At 38.5% G+C, this 18,840-nt stretch overlaps 1 protein-coding gene across 1 annotated transcript in view; it reads left to right on the top strand.

Moving 5' to 3' along the window:
- The window catches only part of SMYD3 (SET and MYND domain containing 3), a 716,195-nt gene that overhangs the window by 377,808 nt on the left and 319,547 nt on the right, over window positions 1-18,840 (top strand). The window lies entirely within an intron of this gene.

Raw genomic sequence — 18,840 nt, 5'->3', positions numbered from 1 at the left:
TTGGTAATAATAACAGATTAATACTTACTACTAATACTAATCAAATGTAACCCTGATTATAGAAATTACAATATACTATATACCCATGTTGACTACACCCCTTCTCTTCCCCACTCATGTCTCTCCTGTCTCTGCCCCTTATGCGGTCAGTTTACGAATTAGACCAGTTTAGAAATTAGTTCTTTAAAAGCAAAATAGAGCATTCATCATCAGCTTGAGGATTTCCCAACTGTCTTTAGTCAAGTGCTTCTCAGTAGAAAATCATCATCGCCTGCAACACCAATGTTTCTGGACATACTCAGACTCCTCTAAGCTGCATTTGTTGACAGAAAAGCTCTTTTCTGTGAAGGGGAGGCAGTCAAGTGCTGATGCAGACTGTCTCCAAGCTGCAATGAAAGAACAGGAAATCTGTCCTTCAGATCCTGGTGTTGTGCTAATCTGTTAGCATCTCCCTTTGTTAGTCGTGCTTGGGAGATGTTTTCTTTTTCAGTGCTTACATCAACTTTTGATCCTTTTGCCCTTTGCCTTTCTCTGTAGGCTTATCAGAATCCATTCCAGTTTCTCTCTGGTGCAGTGAACATAGTAGTTGCTAACCCTAGGAGATACAATTCCCCCTCTTTATTACATATTTTATTTCTGAAATGAAATTTAAAGATTATGTAAATACCTATACACATAATTTTAAAATTAAAATCATGCTCTAATTGTAATATAAATAAAAAGGAAAGATAATATTGAATGCATTTGACTGTAAATACTTGCTGAGGACTGCTTTAGGAAATGCAGTAAGTACTCGGATATTTGAATCTACTTGTAAAGGGAAGTTCGGATTAAAAAAAGTAGAACAACTTTCAACTGAGTATTGGCAGCAGTTATTTATATATGAAACTTTGAAATGTGGTCTAAATAAGTATATACAAATACACAGAATCACCGTAAATGTAACATCTACATCTATTATGCAATCTCCATCTATGTTAGATAAATGTAACAATTTTTGTAGATTGATGCAGGTGTGTTGTATTAATAACTTAAACACCGTGAGTTGGTGACATGTTTTTCCAAAATGGTGAACAAGTCTTGGTACCGTTCTAAACAAAACAAAGTATAATTCTTCCTCCATTTACGTTCAAGGAAGTTTCAGGCCACATACTGATATCTGTCTGTTTTTCAGAGTCCCTGTCACCACTTCAGATCAAGATCATCGTTACTTTTGCTGTTTCTCTTTCTTCTGTTCCTTCGTTTTGCTGAAGTATCTTTTATGCTTTGTCACCACTCCCTCAGAATACTTATTTCCTTATAACTCCTCAATCATTCATGGTTCCCAGCTGTATTTTCTGCAGTGTTGAACACTCATTGATTGCTTCCTTAGTGTTGATTTTTTTACAAGGTTCCTTTTGTTTTTTGTTTACTCTTTTTTTGGACTGTCTATACTGGAAGCAAGAGATACTGAAAGATGTGACTCTGGTTTCTTTGTCATACAGACCCATTGTCTGCCATATGGTCACCACCTTTACCAATAGGCATGAGGGACCTTGTCTTTAATTTGATATGAAGAGTTACTACATACTCTTAGGAGTAAAAGTTGTACTCTAATGACTTAATTTGTGATCATTTTGTAGGGTTTTGTTTTGTTTTGTCTGAGAGGGATTGGCTGTGGATTCTACCTCAGTGTAGGGAGTGTGAAAGCAGATTATTCAAGGTTTGCTGGTATCAACACACTTGCCAGCTAGAGTGAAGTCACATAATAGTTGACATATCAGAAATCCAGTAAGGGAAATACGATCAGATCATGTTTTAAGTGGAAGATCACACTCCAGTGCAGTGTCATGGGTGGCCTGGGGGCAAGGCTGTTCAGGTCTTTGTCTGGAACTGTAAGACATAATCTAGCTGGAAACATCACATCCAGTTGTTGTCTTTATAAAATTATGTTATTTATGTCACTTTCCAGCATTTATGTTATCTCCCTTACATTATAGTCTTTTCCTTATCCATCTCACCCATTAGATTGAAAGCCCTAGGGATGGTCTTATGCATTTTTGTGTACTTACATTGCCTAGCACAGTGTGTTACACTTAATAGAGATGGCCAATGCATGTTAGGAAATTGGCTCTACTCAAACTGCATCTTCTATTTGTGCACAGCATTTTTCAATATTACGCAATTTCTTCAATTACCTTCAGATAATTTTGGTCATTACAGCCTTTAAAAAATCATAGAATTATAGTCTTTCATTGCAGAAAGAATTTCTTTAAAAGTCACTTTGTCGAGATCCCTGGCTGGCGCAGCGGTTTAGTGCCTGCCTTTGGCCCAGGGCGTGATCCTGGAGACCCGGGATCGAATCCCACATCGGGCTCCCGGTGCATGGAGCCTGCTTCTCCCTCTGCATATGTCTCTGCCTCTCTCTCTCTCTCTGTGTGTGTGACTATCATAAATAAATAAAAATTTTTTAAAAAGTCACTTTGTCCATAGGATGCCTGGGTGGCTTAGTCATTTGAGTCTGACTCTTGGTTTCAGTTCAGGTCATGATCTCAGAGTCATGAGATCGAGCCCCTCTTTGTGCTCCCATCTCAGCATGGAGTCTGCCTGAGATTCTCTCCCTCTCCCTCCTCCTCTTCCCCTCCTCCTGTTCCCCTCTCCCTGCTCTGGAATGTGTGTGCGCTCTCTCTCTCTCTCTCAAATAAATAAATAAAATATTTTTTTAAAAAGCCATATTGGTCAATTTCATGTTTTACAAATGAGAAAACTGAAACGTGGGGAGGTTAATGACTTGTCCCACATCAGGAGCCAGTTTGTAACATTTCAAAGACCAGAATGTAGGTTAAAAAACTGTGGAAGGAGCCTCGGTGTCCATCAAAAGATGAATGGATAAAGAAGATGTGGTTTATGTATACAATGGAATATTACTCAGCCATTAGAAACGACAAATACCCACCATTTGCTTCGACGTGGATGGAACTGGAAGGTATTATGCTGAGTGAAATAAGTCAATTGAAGAAGGACAAACATTATGTGATCTCATTCATTTGGGGAATATAAAAAATAGTGAAAGGGAATAAAGAGGAAAGGAGAAAAAATGAGTGGGAAATATCAGAAAGGGAGACAGAACATGAGAGACTCCTAACTCTGGGAAATGAACTAGGGGTGGTGGAAGGGGAGGTGGGTGGGGGGGTTGGGGTGACTGGATGATGGGCACTGAGGGGGGCACTTGATGGGATTAGCACTGGATGTTATTCTATATGTTGGCAAATTGAATACCAATAAAAAATAAATTTATAAAAAAAAAGAATGTAGGTTAAAGAACCTTAGAAAGAGGTTATTTTTCACTTAACTAAAACTGAGTGCTGCTTTCCTAATGATAGTAGTAAAGGGATTTAGCACTAATTCAACAAATACTTATTGACATCTGTTATGCAGAGGTGTGGTATTAAGCCTGAGTAGGACGTATTTAGAAAGACAAAAAATTTATTCTGATAAGGATCTGAAATGGAGAGATTGAAAAATAAAGAAAATGCAGTGTATTTATAGATGAGCAGAGTGAAAGGGATATCAATGATGATCTGATAGGTGTGAGGCACTGACTGAAGAAAAGCTGATGGCACCAAATGGAGAACTAGTCTCTGCCTTTGGTGGGGGCTTTGATACTTCCTATAGAAAATCATATATTTCTTAAAAGGAAAAAAAAACAGGAAAGATTGACAGAATGGATTTTTAAAGGGTTTTTTTTTTTTTTTTCTCCTTCTTCTGATGGGGGTGGTGCCTGAAGGGCTGTTGATTAAGCGTCTGACTCTTGGTTTCAGCTCAGGTCCTGATTCTAGGATCCTGCGAGCAAGCCCCACCTAGGGCTCCATGTTCCCTTTTCCCTACCCCCTACCACTCATGTTCTCTGTCTCTCTCAAATAAATAAATAAAATCTTTATTAAAAAGGTTTTTTTTTTTTCAAGTAATCTCTACACCCAACATGGGGCCTTGAACTCATGACTCTGAGATCTAGAGTCAAATGCCACTAACTGAGCTAGCCAGCTGCCCCAAAACAGCATGCATTTTTGTGTGATGGTTTTATGAGGTCTTTTGGACTTACTATACTACCTATGTAAAACAGTACAAGCATGTAATACAATGTTAGGAGCTTCAGTTTTATTAGGGTCGAAAATATAAAAATGCAAAGCAAGGACTGCCACCATTAGGAAATGCTTAATTTCTAACACAGGATGACTTAGTCTGTTGCAGAGAGTGGCTCCCCTTCTCTCGGCCCTCCAATGTTTGTATCATGAAGTTCTCTTTAATCCTGGATTGCTTTGAACATGTCCAGCTCCAGGTATCATCTGACAATTGTTCTGGCAACTTCAAAATTTTGGATTTCTGTGATTTTGAACTCCATAGTTGACTAAAGCTATTCAGTTTTTGGTGAGAGGACAGGGTTGGAAAGAAAGAGAATTCACTGTAAAGGACAGTCTCTTATCTCCCCTTTAATCTTTCTCTTTAATTGCACTTCACTGAATATTATAGATATCATGTTCCCTGAAAGTCAGAATAAAAGACAAAAAACTCAAAGTGTGTTTTCTCATAACAGAAACTTCCTGTGAATTAATTCCATGATCTGTAGATTTAAATATGCCTCCTCTGGGGACCACAAGATTTTCCTGAAGTTAATAACTGCTGTAGTTTGCATTGTGCATTCTGTTTTTTTAGTACATACATGAAAACAGTCCTGGATAGCAGGGGCACATTTGCTTGGTTTCCGTGTCCAGGGGATCAGCTGGGATTGGTCCAATCCCCACACATGCTGCCATCTTGCATTTAGTAACTGAGATCCAGCTATATCATAAACTTGGGCTTGTTATGATGACCATCTAGAGTTCAGTGAAAAGATTCATCTAAGAGTTACATGATACGTATTCCTTAGACAAGTATGTGATTGTTTTCTTTAATGAATTGGTACATTTTTGAAATGTACTTGGCAACTGAGGATATTTCATTAACATGAAATAGGATTACTATTTAGTGTATTATTTTTGAAATACATGACAGATGTTTGGAGCTTCAGCAGTTTGTCATTTAGTAGCAAGGAGTAGATTTCAAAATTCTTAATGCCATCATGTATGAATACACTTTCATAAGGATGTATAGATGTGTGTGATTTTGACTGGTATATGTTCTTGGTACTATGTCTATTCGACTCTGGAAAACATTGGAAATTACCTTTTCTTATTCTTTCTTCCTATGGGATCAGTCTTTCCTTTTCAGACATTCTATAGAGTGTGTTTATTTTTGAAATTTGAGAAAATAAAAACAGATTTTCTTTTGAAAATGGAAATATTTTTGAATATCGGAATAGCTCATTAGAGGCATTATAGTTTACTACAAAAGAGGATACAGATATGTGTGAGCTAGAATTTTAATCTGAGCATTTAATAAATTTCTTTTTAAGATTTTATTTATTTATTTGAGAGAGAGTGTGTGCCTGGAGCAGGGGAAGAACAGAGGGAAAGGAACAAGCAGACTCTGAGCTGAGCCAGGAGTTGGTCACGGGACTCAATCTCACGACTCCAAGGTCACGGTCTGAGCCAAAATCAAGAGTTGGCAGCTCAACTGACTGAGCCACCCAGGCACCCAGAGCATGGAATATTTTAATTAGCTAATGATATTTTGTTTAATTAGAAAACTTTTTAGTAAAACTCTTGTGTTTTGATACTGCTGTCATCAGTGATATTCCCAGATACTGTCATTAACATTGTGTTTTTTATCCCAGAATGAGATCACTGATTACTCATTTTAGGGCTAGTTTCCAGAATAGTATAGTCTTCCTACTTTTTGTTGTTATGGCCCTGTAGGGCAAGTCTTTATTCTTCTTTAAAAGAGTCTGGCATTAGCTGCTATTAATTTTAGGACAGGAAAGAAAAATAATCAACATTTTTACTTGTCTGGGAACAACTGAAAATTAAATATCTTGGCCAAAAAAATATATCTAGACTAAAAGTATCTCAAACTAACCTCTATTTATTTTAATACGCATGTTTTGAGGAATTTTGTGCTCTTTTATTTTTAAAAGATTACAATTAAAAATGATGAATAATTAGGAAAGCAGTGTCCTTGGCACAGTGGATGGGGTTTCAAAATTCACCCTAATGGTGGAAAGTCAAGTAAAACAAACTTAGGGGAAGAAAGGCAGTTAGCCATGTTCTGGCTCCATTTGCAACATCGGGAAGTTTCCATGTGGTTCTTTGTTGCTATGCATTTCCTAGATGGGTTTTTTAAAATACTGATAGAACAAGAACTATCATGTATTAGGATTATACTATTATAAAAGATTACTCTTGTTTTGTCTTAAGTATTACAAAATATTTAAAGAGTAGAACATAAAGGGGGCTAAAGATCGCAGATATAGCATGATGCTCTGTCTTAAAAGGCATATTCATACTTTTCTATCATTATTACACATAGCCACATAGCCTTCTCAAAGTAAGGGCTATATCTTACTCATTTTGTACCCCTGCTGTAGCACTGTGCGATGAATGTGAGATCAAAGGAAGCCCTTCTTTGTTTAGTCACTTTTTTGTCAACACTGAGTAAACATTTATTGAGCATGGTTGTGAGTCAGGCTCAGTGCTTGGTGTTGAGATACCAGCTATTACAACATATGGTCCCTGCCCGTCTGGATCTCACCATCTAGCAGAAGAGGCAAGTGCGTAAATAGTACATTATTCAGTGGTATGTACAGAATGTTCTGGAGGCACACAGGAGGGAGAGGTTGGGTTACTGATAATGATTTCACAGAACAAATCACATTCAAGCTTGGCTGGCCTGTGATCCATTATTTATTTATAAATCAAAATATTGGCCATCCCATCAAGGCCATGAGTCAGGCAATATACCAAATACTAAGGGAATAGAGAAAATGTGATGCACGTCCTGCTCTCAAGCACAAGGGTTGTGGAAGCCAGACACTACAGATGATTAAAATCCAATGAGTAGAGCTGAGAATGGGATGCTGATGGAGGGAGAGAAAAGAGGCAGCACAGGAGATCCTTACTTGGGCTGGGAGAGGGACGGCCCGCAAAGACCACACAGGAATGACCCTTGAGCTTAGGTTGTGGGGCTGGGGATTTAATAAGTCAGTAGTGGGTGGGTTGAGGTCTGGTTTCAGGCTGAGGACTCTGATCTGTGAACCTTAAGGGCAGGTTAGGGAAGAGCATTCTTAGGAAAAGTGGTATAGTGTGACAGGAGGTGAAGCTGTAAAGGCACCAGGGTTTGGTCATATGATGGCTGGTAGAGAGTTGTACAAGACTAGTGCACTAATTAGAACTAATATCCGGCTGCAAGGAACGGAGACCAACTACAGCAGTGTATATCCAGAAGTTTATATGCTCATGTGAAGAAGCCTGGAAATGAGGGTTCTGGGGCTGGAGTAGCAGCTTTAATGAGTCCTCAGAGATTAGGGGTCCCTGGGTGGCTCCATTGGTTGAGCATCTGACTCTTGAATTTGGTTCAGGTCATGATCTCAGGGTCATGAGATCAAGCCCTGTGTTGGGCTCAGTGCTGAGCATGGAGTCTGCTTAAGATTCTCTCTCTCCCTCTCCCTCTGCCCCACCCCTTCACACTATCTCTGTCTCTTTCCCTAAAATAAATGAATAACTGCAATCTTTTGGTTGTGCTGTACCTGGCTTTCACCTTTACCCACAGGGTTGAAAGCAGCTATGGAGCATCAGCCATCATTCCTATACCGAGGAAGAAGGCAGAAAGTTGGAAAAGCCATGGTGGGTATTGACTTATGCCTTTTATAAAGCTCCTTTTCACTTTCACACAACACTGATATTTCATGCATTTTTTTAAGGCAAAGATCTCTTCATAACGAAGGAGGGAGAATGGGTCTTTGAAAATAGAGGATTTGTTAGGGCAGTAATAAAACCAGCATGAAATGAACAGAAATAGGTACTCCACAGTTTTGTTTTGTTTTTTTTTTTTTTTTAATGTTTCTCATCACTGATATTCCTTAGTAGGCATAAGAGATAGTTCTAACCTGGTTCATTTGACCATTGGACAAAGGTGGACTATGTTCTGCATGGACCTGCTTCGATAACTCCCCTGTGGGTTTAATGCAGGTGTCCGGTGTACTTCTGTGAGTCTTCAGGGGATTTGAGACATAGGATGGAATTGAGTTATATCTTATGAGATTATATGCTTTACTGGATCCTCTACTTGGAAAAATTTCATAGGCTGCTTTAAAAAATTTTTTTTAAGTTTATTTATTTCTTTAAGTATTCTCTACACCCAACATGGGGCTCAAACTCATGACCCTGAGATCAAGAGTCACAATCACAAGCTCCTCCGACTGAGCCAGCCAGGCACCTCTCCTAGTCTGTCTTTAAAACAATTTTTACCCTGGGGCGCCTGGGTAGCTCAGTCAGTTAAGGGTCTGCCTTTGGCTAAGGTCATGATCTCAGGGTTTTGGTATCAAGTCCCATATTGGGCTCTCTGCTCAGTGAAGAGTCTGCTCTTCCCTTTCCCTCGCCCTCTGTACTCTTGCCCCCCTCTCTGAAATAAATAAATAAAACCCTTAAAAAAAAAAAACAAAAACAATTTTTGCCCTTTCAGTGGCCTTCAGGGGAGCACTTATGATGTCTTCTGCTTCTTTTATTTTGAAAAATTTTCTGTAACATTTGAGTTTTGGGAAAATAAACTAGAAGGCAGAGTTGTGTTCTGCTACTTTTTGTTCCTTAAATATACTCTCTATTGAATTTTGAAATAATTATCTGTATACTCTGATTTCTCCTTAGATTGCATAAATATTTTGCCTTTTACTAAAGAAAATAATTACTTGTAAATTTTTTTTAATATATATTTTAATTTTTATTTATTTATGATAGTCACAGAGAGAGAGAGAGAGAGAGAGAGAGAGAGGCAGAGACACAGGCAGAGGGAGAAGCAGGCTCCATGCACTGGGAGCCCGACGTGGGATTCAATCCCGGGTCTCCAGGATCGCGCCCTGGGCTAAAGGCAGGCGCCAAACCGCTGTGCCACCCAGGGATCCCTACTTGTAAAATTTCATCGTGCTTTGGGCTTATATACTTGGTTATTGATAAGATAATATACAGGCATTTATATAGAACCACATGTTTTTCTTGTAGTCCCTTTCCTTTAAAAGTTCACTATCAGGATTGGGTAGCTGTTGTTATTTGCCTCATAGGAATGTATGTCCTTTGTGCTAATTTGCAGTGCTAGTGAGATGGATGAGTACATCAATAATCATGACACTGTAACTATTACTTTATATATTATATATTCCACGATAGTGAGAATATGTACATTTGACCAGTGATGAGAAGTAATATTATTCCATTGTTTTTTGAGAATAAAGGAACCCAAATTTTAAAGTCGTAATGTGTTTTTACCAGGAACCTGAGATTGCTGGCTGCATGTATGACAAAAGGGATTCCTAAATTGCTTCCTACTTAGCAGAGTAAGCAGGAGGAAGGGGGAGCCTTCCCTTGTCATCACTGGGTTTGCAAAACCTGACACATGGATCAGATTTGAGGATACATACAAAATGATTTCTGTTGCAAAGTGAAAAACTTCTTTTAAAAAAACAAGATAATCAAGTCTTCATGCCAGTCTGGATTTTGTATTCTGTTAGCCTGGCTTTGAGTTATTTTTGACATCTGGGGAAACCACTTCCTGTGTCTTGTTTAGGCAGAAGGGGGCAGCAGAGAACCCATTTGAAAAAAAGTCAATATATGAGGTTGCTTCATCCTAATGGAAGCAATTGGGTAACATAAATATACTAAAGGAAATGAAAACTGAAATTAATATTTTTTTATTTATTTAAACCTAAAAATTATTAGAAAAATTAAAATAACATGATTTGGTTTCTACTTGTCAGTTTTTGGCTTAGTTATACAAGATGTTGCAAAGTGGATATAATATTTGTGGGTTTTGTTGTTCTCAGATCTGACAAGCAAATGTAGAGTGGATTATTTAATGGAGTTAGGCTTTCAATGTGGCTTGTTTTCCAGAAGATATCCTGTGTGTTTATAGAAAAGCAAATGTGGCAGTGGGTTTTTGTGGTATCTTGTAGTATGTTTATCCATCAGAGTTGGAGTTTCTAAGGAAAACCATTTCATTTCTTGTTAAAACAAAGGGAACTTAATGCCTTTTGACTGAATTTTGGTTTTGAAGTTAACATTCTAACTTTTTTGTTGTTTTATTTTTATGATATTGCCTTTGTAAATTTTCCCCCCAATTTGTTGAAAGGAATGTAATCTAAGCAAGTCGATTGTTTTCATGCTCTTGACCTTTGAAAATGTGTTACCTAATTAATTGAAGCAATACGATTTTTTTTGTAAAGGCTAGCTTAAATCATGTTGATGGGTCTGGCTAACTAATTTTATTTACTATGTATGAAAGCTATTCTCATTAATTTCTCATTAATATTCAGTATTTCTTTTCCTCTGATTCAGGATAGTAGATTAGCATAATTAAGGGATTCTCTCTGAAAACCAATCTGGTATTTTGATATATTCTGTGTTTAGGATAAAGATCAATGTTCAGTGCTTAACACATAACTAGTGCTTCTTTTCCCTGCTCTACAAGTGAAAAGAGGAATCTTAAAGTCATAATGTGTCTTTTCTCTGCAAAGCAACCAATGAGGATAAAGCTGCAGTTCTGTTCTAAATCCATCATGTGTATTGTTTATATTGTGGTAAATTTAACCTATTGATTTATCTGTTATAGCCTTATTTTATAAGATAAGCTGTGAAATAAATGGCCTCCATGTGATTTACAAAGGGAGAAGTTTAAGCGTTAGTTGTATTCTGATGGTAGTGATGGATAATGTGGCCTAGTGCTTAGCAGAATGTGTGTGCCTGTGTGTGTCCATCTCAAGGTGCTCTACACATAGGACTCTGGTTCATTCTTACACAGGGCACTTCGTGGCTCATCTCCTCCATCTCCTCTTGACTCTGGTCCCACCATTCTCTCCTTGTATGGGAGGTGTTGGCTGGTAAGCATTAGCTGTACAGAAATAATGGGTTTGATCTCATCAAGAAACAGTTACCTCTACTGTCATGTATGACCCCAGACTACATCTCTGTGCACACCATGGGACCACTGTCCAGTGGAATTGTGCTCAGGTATACTACTCTTTCCCTGAAGGTGTTCCTGCCCTTTGAAGAGGTACCACAGCTCACTGATGCTCTTTCCACCTTTGTAAAGATTCATTTATTTATTTGAAGGGGAGAGAGAGAAAGAAAAGGGAAAGGGACAGAGAAAGAGGGAGAGAATTCTCAAGCAGACTCCTTGCTGAGCACACAGCCTGATTTGAGGCTCAATCCCAGGACGCTAAGATCACAACCTGATCCAAAATCAAGAGTTGACTGCTCAACCGACTGAGCCACTCAGGCGCCCCACTCTTTCTCTTTTAATTTTTTAAATTATTTTTTAAAGATTTACTTATTTATTTGAGAGAAAGAGAATGAACAGGATGTGTAGAGGGAGAGGGAGAGAGAATCTGAAGTAGATTCTGTGCCTAGCTCGGAGCCTGACACAGAGGTCCATTTCACAACCCCAAGATCATGACCCAAGCTGAAACCAGGAGTCTGACGCTCAACTGATTGTGTCACCCAGGTGCCTCTCTGAGTCTGCTATTCAGTGCCCTGTGAATCTGGAGTTTTTCTACTCTTGCTGATGGGAACAGGCTGTATTCTTGGCCTGTTTTTGAGTACCTGGCACCGTTACCTCTGATTATTTCAGTTGGTTTGCTCCTCAGGCTAGATTACTGTCTTCCTGTGCACACCCTGATCACCACTCTGTTAAATAGTTAAGGGTGACCATAGGCAGATTTTTGCAGTTTTGTCTCAATTCAGTTCTTTTGCCCTGTTGTTCTGACCAGTGAACTCTGACTTACTTGGTCCCCCTGTACTCTAAGCAGCAACTCCTTAACTCGGAGAATACACCAGGCTTCATTTGGCTTCCCCCTTCCTATACTGATGTCTAGAAAACTCTTAAGTCAGTAAGCTTGGGCAGGCTTTTTGTTCATTTCTCTCAGTGATCATTGGTTTTTGTTTCCTGATACTCAGTATCATGAAAGCTATTGTTTCAGATACTTTGTCAGGTTTTTGGTGGTTTTGTATGGAAGGGTAAATTTGGTTCTTATTACTCCATCTTATCTGGTAGCTCAGGTGTCTCTGTCTAAATCCTAAAGCTGTCCCCTCTCAGAGCCCATCTGAATTTGGTGCTTTTCCTTCCTCTTGATATTGCAGTTCTATTAGCAGTGGTATAAGTTCAGTCATAGGCCCTGTGGGGAAAAACTGCATAGCATCCCCAAGAAAATACCATCACGATGCTGTCATGTGGCATCTTGTCCTTTTGTGGATTTCTAAACAGGTTTATAGGGAGTGTTAAGAGGATGGCTGGATCTATGCCTCTTTTTTTTTAATTCAATTAGCCAACATCTAGTACATCACTAGTTTCAGATATGATTTTCAATATTTCATCAGTTGTGTATAACACCCATTGCTCATCATATCACATGCCCTCCTTAATGCTCATCACCAAATTACCCCATCACCCATGTCCCTCTCCTCCAGTGACCCTTAGTTTGTTTCCTAGAGTTAAGAGTCTCTCATAGTTTGTTTCCCTCTATTACTTCCCATTCAGTTTTCCCTCCCTTCTCCTATGGTCCTTTGCCCTGTTCCTTATATTCCACATATGAGTGAAATCATATGATAATTGTCTTTCTCTGATTGATTTATTTCACTTAGCATAATGTCCTCCATTTCTATCCATGCCGACGCAAGTGGTAGGAATTCATCCTTTCCGATGGCTGAGTAATATTGCATTGCATTGCATGTATATATATATATATATATATATGCATTTCTTTATCCATTCATGTGTCAGTGGACATCTTGGCTCCTTCCACAGTTTGGCTATTGTGGACATTGCTGCCATGAACATTGGAGTGCAGGTGCCCCTTTGGATTACTATGGACCTATTCCTCTTGCTGGTGACTTGTCAGAGTGGGCAGTGTGAAGAAGAGCTGAATAACATAGTCATTTCTCAGCAGATATGTTTAAAGTTCCCCATACCTTCTTCTGAAAAGGTACATACATAGATGAAATTATGTGTTGACATACTTTTAAAGTCTCTGTGTGTCATGGCCTGACAGATACTGAAGTCTCAGGATGAACAAGATGATATCCCAGCCCACAGGAAGCTCGTTGTCTTAAGGAGAAGCAAATATGTAAATAGAAAACTATAATATAATCTGAGAAGCTATGGCTTTCCAACTTAAAGACTTCTAGGAGCCAGGGACATTCTCTGTCACTCCTTTTCCTATTTTAGCATAAGCAGAACAATACCATCTGGGTGCTTTTTTGTACTTTGGATTTCCTTATGAACAGAAAATCCTCTTATTGTATTCTCTCTCAACCAACCATCAAAAAGCAAAAAAAAAAAATATTTTAAACGTTTTTTTCTTACTAAGACTGATTTTATCTCCAACGGACACTTTTTGTTAATATGTCTAGTTTGTAGCCACCTAAATAGAACTTGCTGTTTGTTTATGTAATTTTTCAGATTGGTGACAGTTTTATTCTTTTTAACATATGGAAAGCAATTCTAAGCCTTGATTTTTAAAATATATATTTCCCTTGGAAGCTATTTTAGTAGAAAAATAGGATTGTCTGCTTTTACTGAATTTATTCTGTTTTTTTAAAAACAAGTGTGAAAAAGTTTAATCTTCATTACTATTTTTATCTATGCTTTCAGAAGCAGAATTTTTTCTGTAAAAATATATTACTGATGCATCAGTATTCTACAAGGTAGCATTAAAGGAAATAGTTTCTAAGTATATTTGAAAATGAACATTACTGTACATGGCTTTTTAATTTTCTTTGTATTTTAATACCAAAACAAACAAAATGTCACTTCTCAAAATTTGAGTCTCCAAAACACACATAATTCACAATGCAAATCTTTCAGTAGCCTTCTCTTAAGTAGCACTAGAAAGAAAAACTGGACTGATTTAGCTCTGATCATTTTTTAAAAATTGAAGTATAATTAACATGCAATATGAGTTTCAGGTGTACAATATAGTGATTCAGCAATTCTATATTCAGTACTTACGTAATGCTAGCCTTATAGCATAAATTTGGACGTTTCCCTCCTCTTCTGTTTTATAGAATAGTTTGAGGAGAATAAGTATTCACTCTTTTTAAGTGTTTGGTAGCTCTTTTTCTCTTTTTGGTAGAAATCTATGTGTATTATCATTGACTTCTCTTAAAGCAGCCTCAAGGGGCTCCTGGATGGCTCAGTTGGTTAAGCATCAGACTCTTGGTTTCAGCTCAGGTTCTGATCCCCTGGGCCATAGGCTTTCAACAGGAGGTCTGCCTGAAGATTCTCTCTCCCAGCCCTTCCTCGCCCCACCTCTAAAATAAACAAATTTACTTTAAATCTGAATCTGAATCTTAAAAATTTTAAGTCTGAATCTTAAAAGAAAAAAAAAGAAACCTCATTATTAAACTAATTAAAGAGTCTCTAGTAAAGAACTGCTTTGGGGGAAATCAAAGCAATGCAGTCATTATATAACCAAAAAATTAACCTAGGATTTGTTAGAATATTCGGTGCCCTTTAAATTTCTTCCAAAATTGAAAAGATTGAGTTTTCTTTAGAACAGTTGATGATAAAAAAAAAAAAAAAAAAAAAGAACAGTCGATGGAAATTCTAGAAAAACAGCTCAGATTTGGGTAAAAGAAGAAAATGGGGGTTGGCTTTTTCTTTCTGCTTGATCATTTAGCTTTTGAAGAATTAACTCTTAAGTGTAAATTTGAGTTTACTTATGACATGCAGTGAGGCCTTAATCCCAGAATGACTTAACAATTAATAGTTTTAAGTTTGTAGGGAGTATGCAGCCCACTCTATCCAGGGTAAACAGCCCTCGTTAAAACAACAAAATGTTTTGCGTAGATAAGCAGAGTGTGATATAAGCAGCGTAACTCAAAACTAATTTCAGGACTGGGTGGCCCAGTGGTTGAGCGTTTGCCTTCAGCTCAGGGCCTGATCCCAGGATTCGGGATCAAGTGCCACATCTGGCTCCCTGCATGGAGCTTGCTTCTCCCTCTGCTTATGTCTCTGCCTCTCTCTCTCTCTCTCTCTCTATCTCATGAATAAATAAATCTTAAAAAAAAGAAACCCTAATTTATGTCCTATTTGTGTAAATTAACTGGATAATGAGCAGCTCCTGAAGATCTGTCATAACCTGGGTCTTGTCCTAGCCATAAGCTGAGCAGACCTATTGCTAACTACCATTTACCCCACACAGTAAAGTAACATGGGAAAACGTACTCTCATGGGTCCACTCCAAATGGGTGCCTGTGATTGTGATATTATATAAATGAGCAGAATGTTGTGGGATGCAACTACTTTGGTGAATACTGGGCACTCCTCCTTATCTAGAGGAACCTGGAGGGAAGGCTCATACAATTTAGTCATGTGAGGAGACGTTACCATATGAGTAAAACCATTCCTCCTGATGTAGAGAGGAGCTCATATAGAGGAATGATAGATATGTACCTCAAGTAAACTTCTTTTTGAGCAAAGATACCCACAAGATGCCACATGACAGCATGGTGATGGTATTTTCTTGGGGATGCTATGCAGTTTTTCCCCACAGGGCCTACAATTGAACTTATGCCACTGCTAACAGAACTGTAATATCAAGAGGAAGGAAGGCAAAGCAAAATATTCTTCAGGCTGCACTTTGTCACCATAGGAATTTCTGGGTGGTGTAGCACTGAGAGGACAGATCACTGGTTGCCCAGTAAGGTTTTCTTCAGCCTCTCTGGCCCACATGGGTTACTGTCAAGATCATTTGACTCTGAGTCAAAATGGGAAGACATGAAACTTAGTAGATTTAAGAGAAGTTTAGCAGTGGTAGAATTGTTTAGTTTGGGATCCCTTCGAGTATATCCATGGTAAAAACACCTGGATTTTCTTAACTAAGAGAAATGTTAAGTGTGTAAACTACCTTCTTCTGCAGATGAAATTCTTTTTATTTTATATTTCAAGATTTTATTTATTTACATATATATTTTTTTCCAAGAGAGAGAGAGACAGAGAGAAAGAGAGAAGAGTAAGAGGAGGGATGGAGGGAGTAGCAAAGAATCTTAAGCAGACTCCATGCTGAGCATGGAGCCTGATGCAGGCTCCATCTTACAATCCCAAGATCATGACCTAAGCTGAAACCAAGAGTTAAATGCTTAACTGACTGAGCCACTCAAGTGCCCCAAGGATGAAATTCTTAGTGAATTATTAAGAGTGAGTATGAAAGCCCAGGTGTGTTTCTATCATGTGAATACCATGTTTGACTGTCATGCTATGTTCACTGTGTCTGGGTCAGGGTCTTTGGTAAAGCTTACTTGTCATTTCTGTTGAATTTTATATTTGTTTATCTTTGGAAAGGATTTGGTGATTTATCTTATGGACAATGAAAGAGGAATCATCCTCATGAAGTCTTCTCTCTGAAATTTGTATTTGAAAAATACCTAATATCCTAATTTTATGATTTAGAATATGGAATTATAGAAGTTTAGAATTAAAAGGGAATTAGGAGGTAATCTGATTAGGTTCTTACATTACTAGTCAAAGAGACTGAGTCCTAAAGTAGTTAATTGACCTGTCCAAGGCTACACATTTAGCCAGAGAGTCAGCCAAGAGAGAACCTGACTTGTGATTTTTAAACCTCTGACCCTTACTCATGGGCATGTAACTTTTAGTTTCCACTCACTTTTTGCCAAGGTCTGCTGCTCCTAAGACAGTTTCTACCCTGGAGGAGGTATATATTGCTGAATGAGAAAAAGCTTGAGATATGTGGGCCATGGTTGCTACAGCTGCAACTCTGACTATATTAACCAACACCACCATTGCTTGTCTCTACTCCTACTCCCAGCCCAAGGATTTGGACTTCCTGTAGCTTAAGATGGGAGTGCCTGGGAGCCTGTAAGGAAGGCCCTCACTCCTGAGCCCTTGCCCCAAGATGGCAAATTGACATCCTCACCGTGAGTCTGGGCTCCTCTGGTTTCCACTGAGCGGCGCCCTCGTGTACACCTGCTGCCCTGGGAGGACTCTATTTTAGTGAAACAAAGCAAGCTGGAGACCACGAGACCTGTAATCAGTGGTTTGGTAGTGAGTCAGAACTCGGTCAGAGGCTTTTTGTTCATTTACCAATGAGAGCTGGATGTGTGAGGCTGTTGGTGTAACCTGAATTTTTAAATGCAGGTTAATGACTTTGCCAGAAGCAAGCCAGAGATTAAGGTTTTTCTTGACCATACAGAGATTTCATCTGCAAGAGAGAAATTAAAAAAAAAAAAAAAGAAATTCTTCTTATTCTTGAGACACATAGTATTTATTTTTTCTAATAAAATCTGACCTCAAACTTTAAAATAAGTGTGTTGGATACCAATCTTGTTTTCCCTTGAGCTCAGTTGGAACCTTAAATACATAGCAAGTTGCAAAAGGACCACCCGTGAGTAGGTTGGTACAGTTGAATGGTAAGGAAGCCATTTACAAAAATAACCTTACATTCAGGCTGTTTCCAGGACTATGAACAGTATTTTTTTTTAATCAAGCTCAGAATAATTTTATCTTTGTAAGGTGGTTCAGTACCAGCCTAATAGGTAGTAATTTCCTTTATTAGACTTGTATTTAGTGTGGATGAGTCATTTTCCTAGTTCATTCATCAAATTTTTATCAAGAATATTCTTCGTGTCATGCATTGTGCTAGGTTCTGAGAGACGATTAAAAAATGGTCCTTTTTTAAGAAAAGAAAAGACAAAATCACACCAGTACAGTGAATACAGTTTTATGGCATACAGTGTTATAGCTGGTCAGGGCCTAGAGGCAGATGTGCCTGCAGCCAGAGAAGGTTATTACATGGAACACAGTGCATCCAAAGGAAGAGAAAGAACCGTCCATGCAAGGCCAAGGGGAAAGGACCCTCTGGAAGAAGAACATCACACACAAAGCCATGGCGGTTCTGATGTATCCCAGCATGACCAGCCCCCTAACACCAAGTCCAGTGTGATTGTCAGTCTTAGCTTGCTTAAGGAGCAGGGAACATAAAGCTAGTATTTGCTTTGCTGGTTAGGCTGAGCTGTGCTATGTACTCTGAACTTCATCTTCTACCCAACAGGAATTGTTGGAGGTTTTTAAGAAAGGAAGTGAAATCAGATTCCTGGTGGTGGGAAATATTTTAGTAGCTGAGTGATAATTCATGAAGGGTCTGGACACTGGGAATGAGGACCCTGGTTCTGGGAAGCATGTATAATAGAAGGTGTCCAGTAGGTGGTAAGCAGTGGGCCATGACTGTGAGGTAAGAATCAATCTGGATGGTGTTTTAGAGGTATGTCTAAAACTCAGTAAAGCAAGGAATTTAGAGAGTGAACTTTAGGGACTAGGTGAATGTTGACAGCATGACACATGGGAAGGCATCATCTATCATTGTTGAAATTGTAGCTGAGGGTATTTTCTGGGATATCTACATTCATTCGTAGCTAACCTCTGGCTTTCTCTAGTGCAACTCTTGTACTTTTGTATTGTAGTTGTCAGTGACTTATTCAGACGACAAACTGCTTGTGGTCAGGAACTAGTTTTATTTTGTTATTGTTGTCATTATTTCAGCACCTGGCACAAATGCATGATATGTAGTAAGTAGGTAGTACCAAGTAAAAACTTGGGTGTGTGGATGAATGCTCCAGCCATCTACATAAGGATTTCCTCTATTGAATTCTTCCTTGATCCAACGAGGTGTTTGGTTCTTTCTTGTCAGAAATAAGACTAGACAGC

The sequence above is a fragment of the Nyctereutes procyonoides genome, unplaced genomic scaffold, assembly GCF_905146905.1.
Source record: "Nyctereutes procyonoides isolate TBG_1078 unplaced genomic scaffold, NYPRO_anot_genome, whole genome shotgun sequence".
In the NCBI taxonomy this organism is placed as follows: Eukaryota; Metazoa; Chordata; class Mammalia; order Carnivora; family Canidae; genus Nyctereutes; species Nyctereutes procyonoides.
This window is presented reverse-complemented; position numbering and strand designations above follow the sequence as displayed.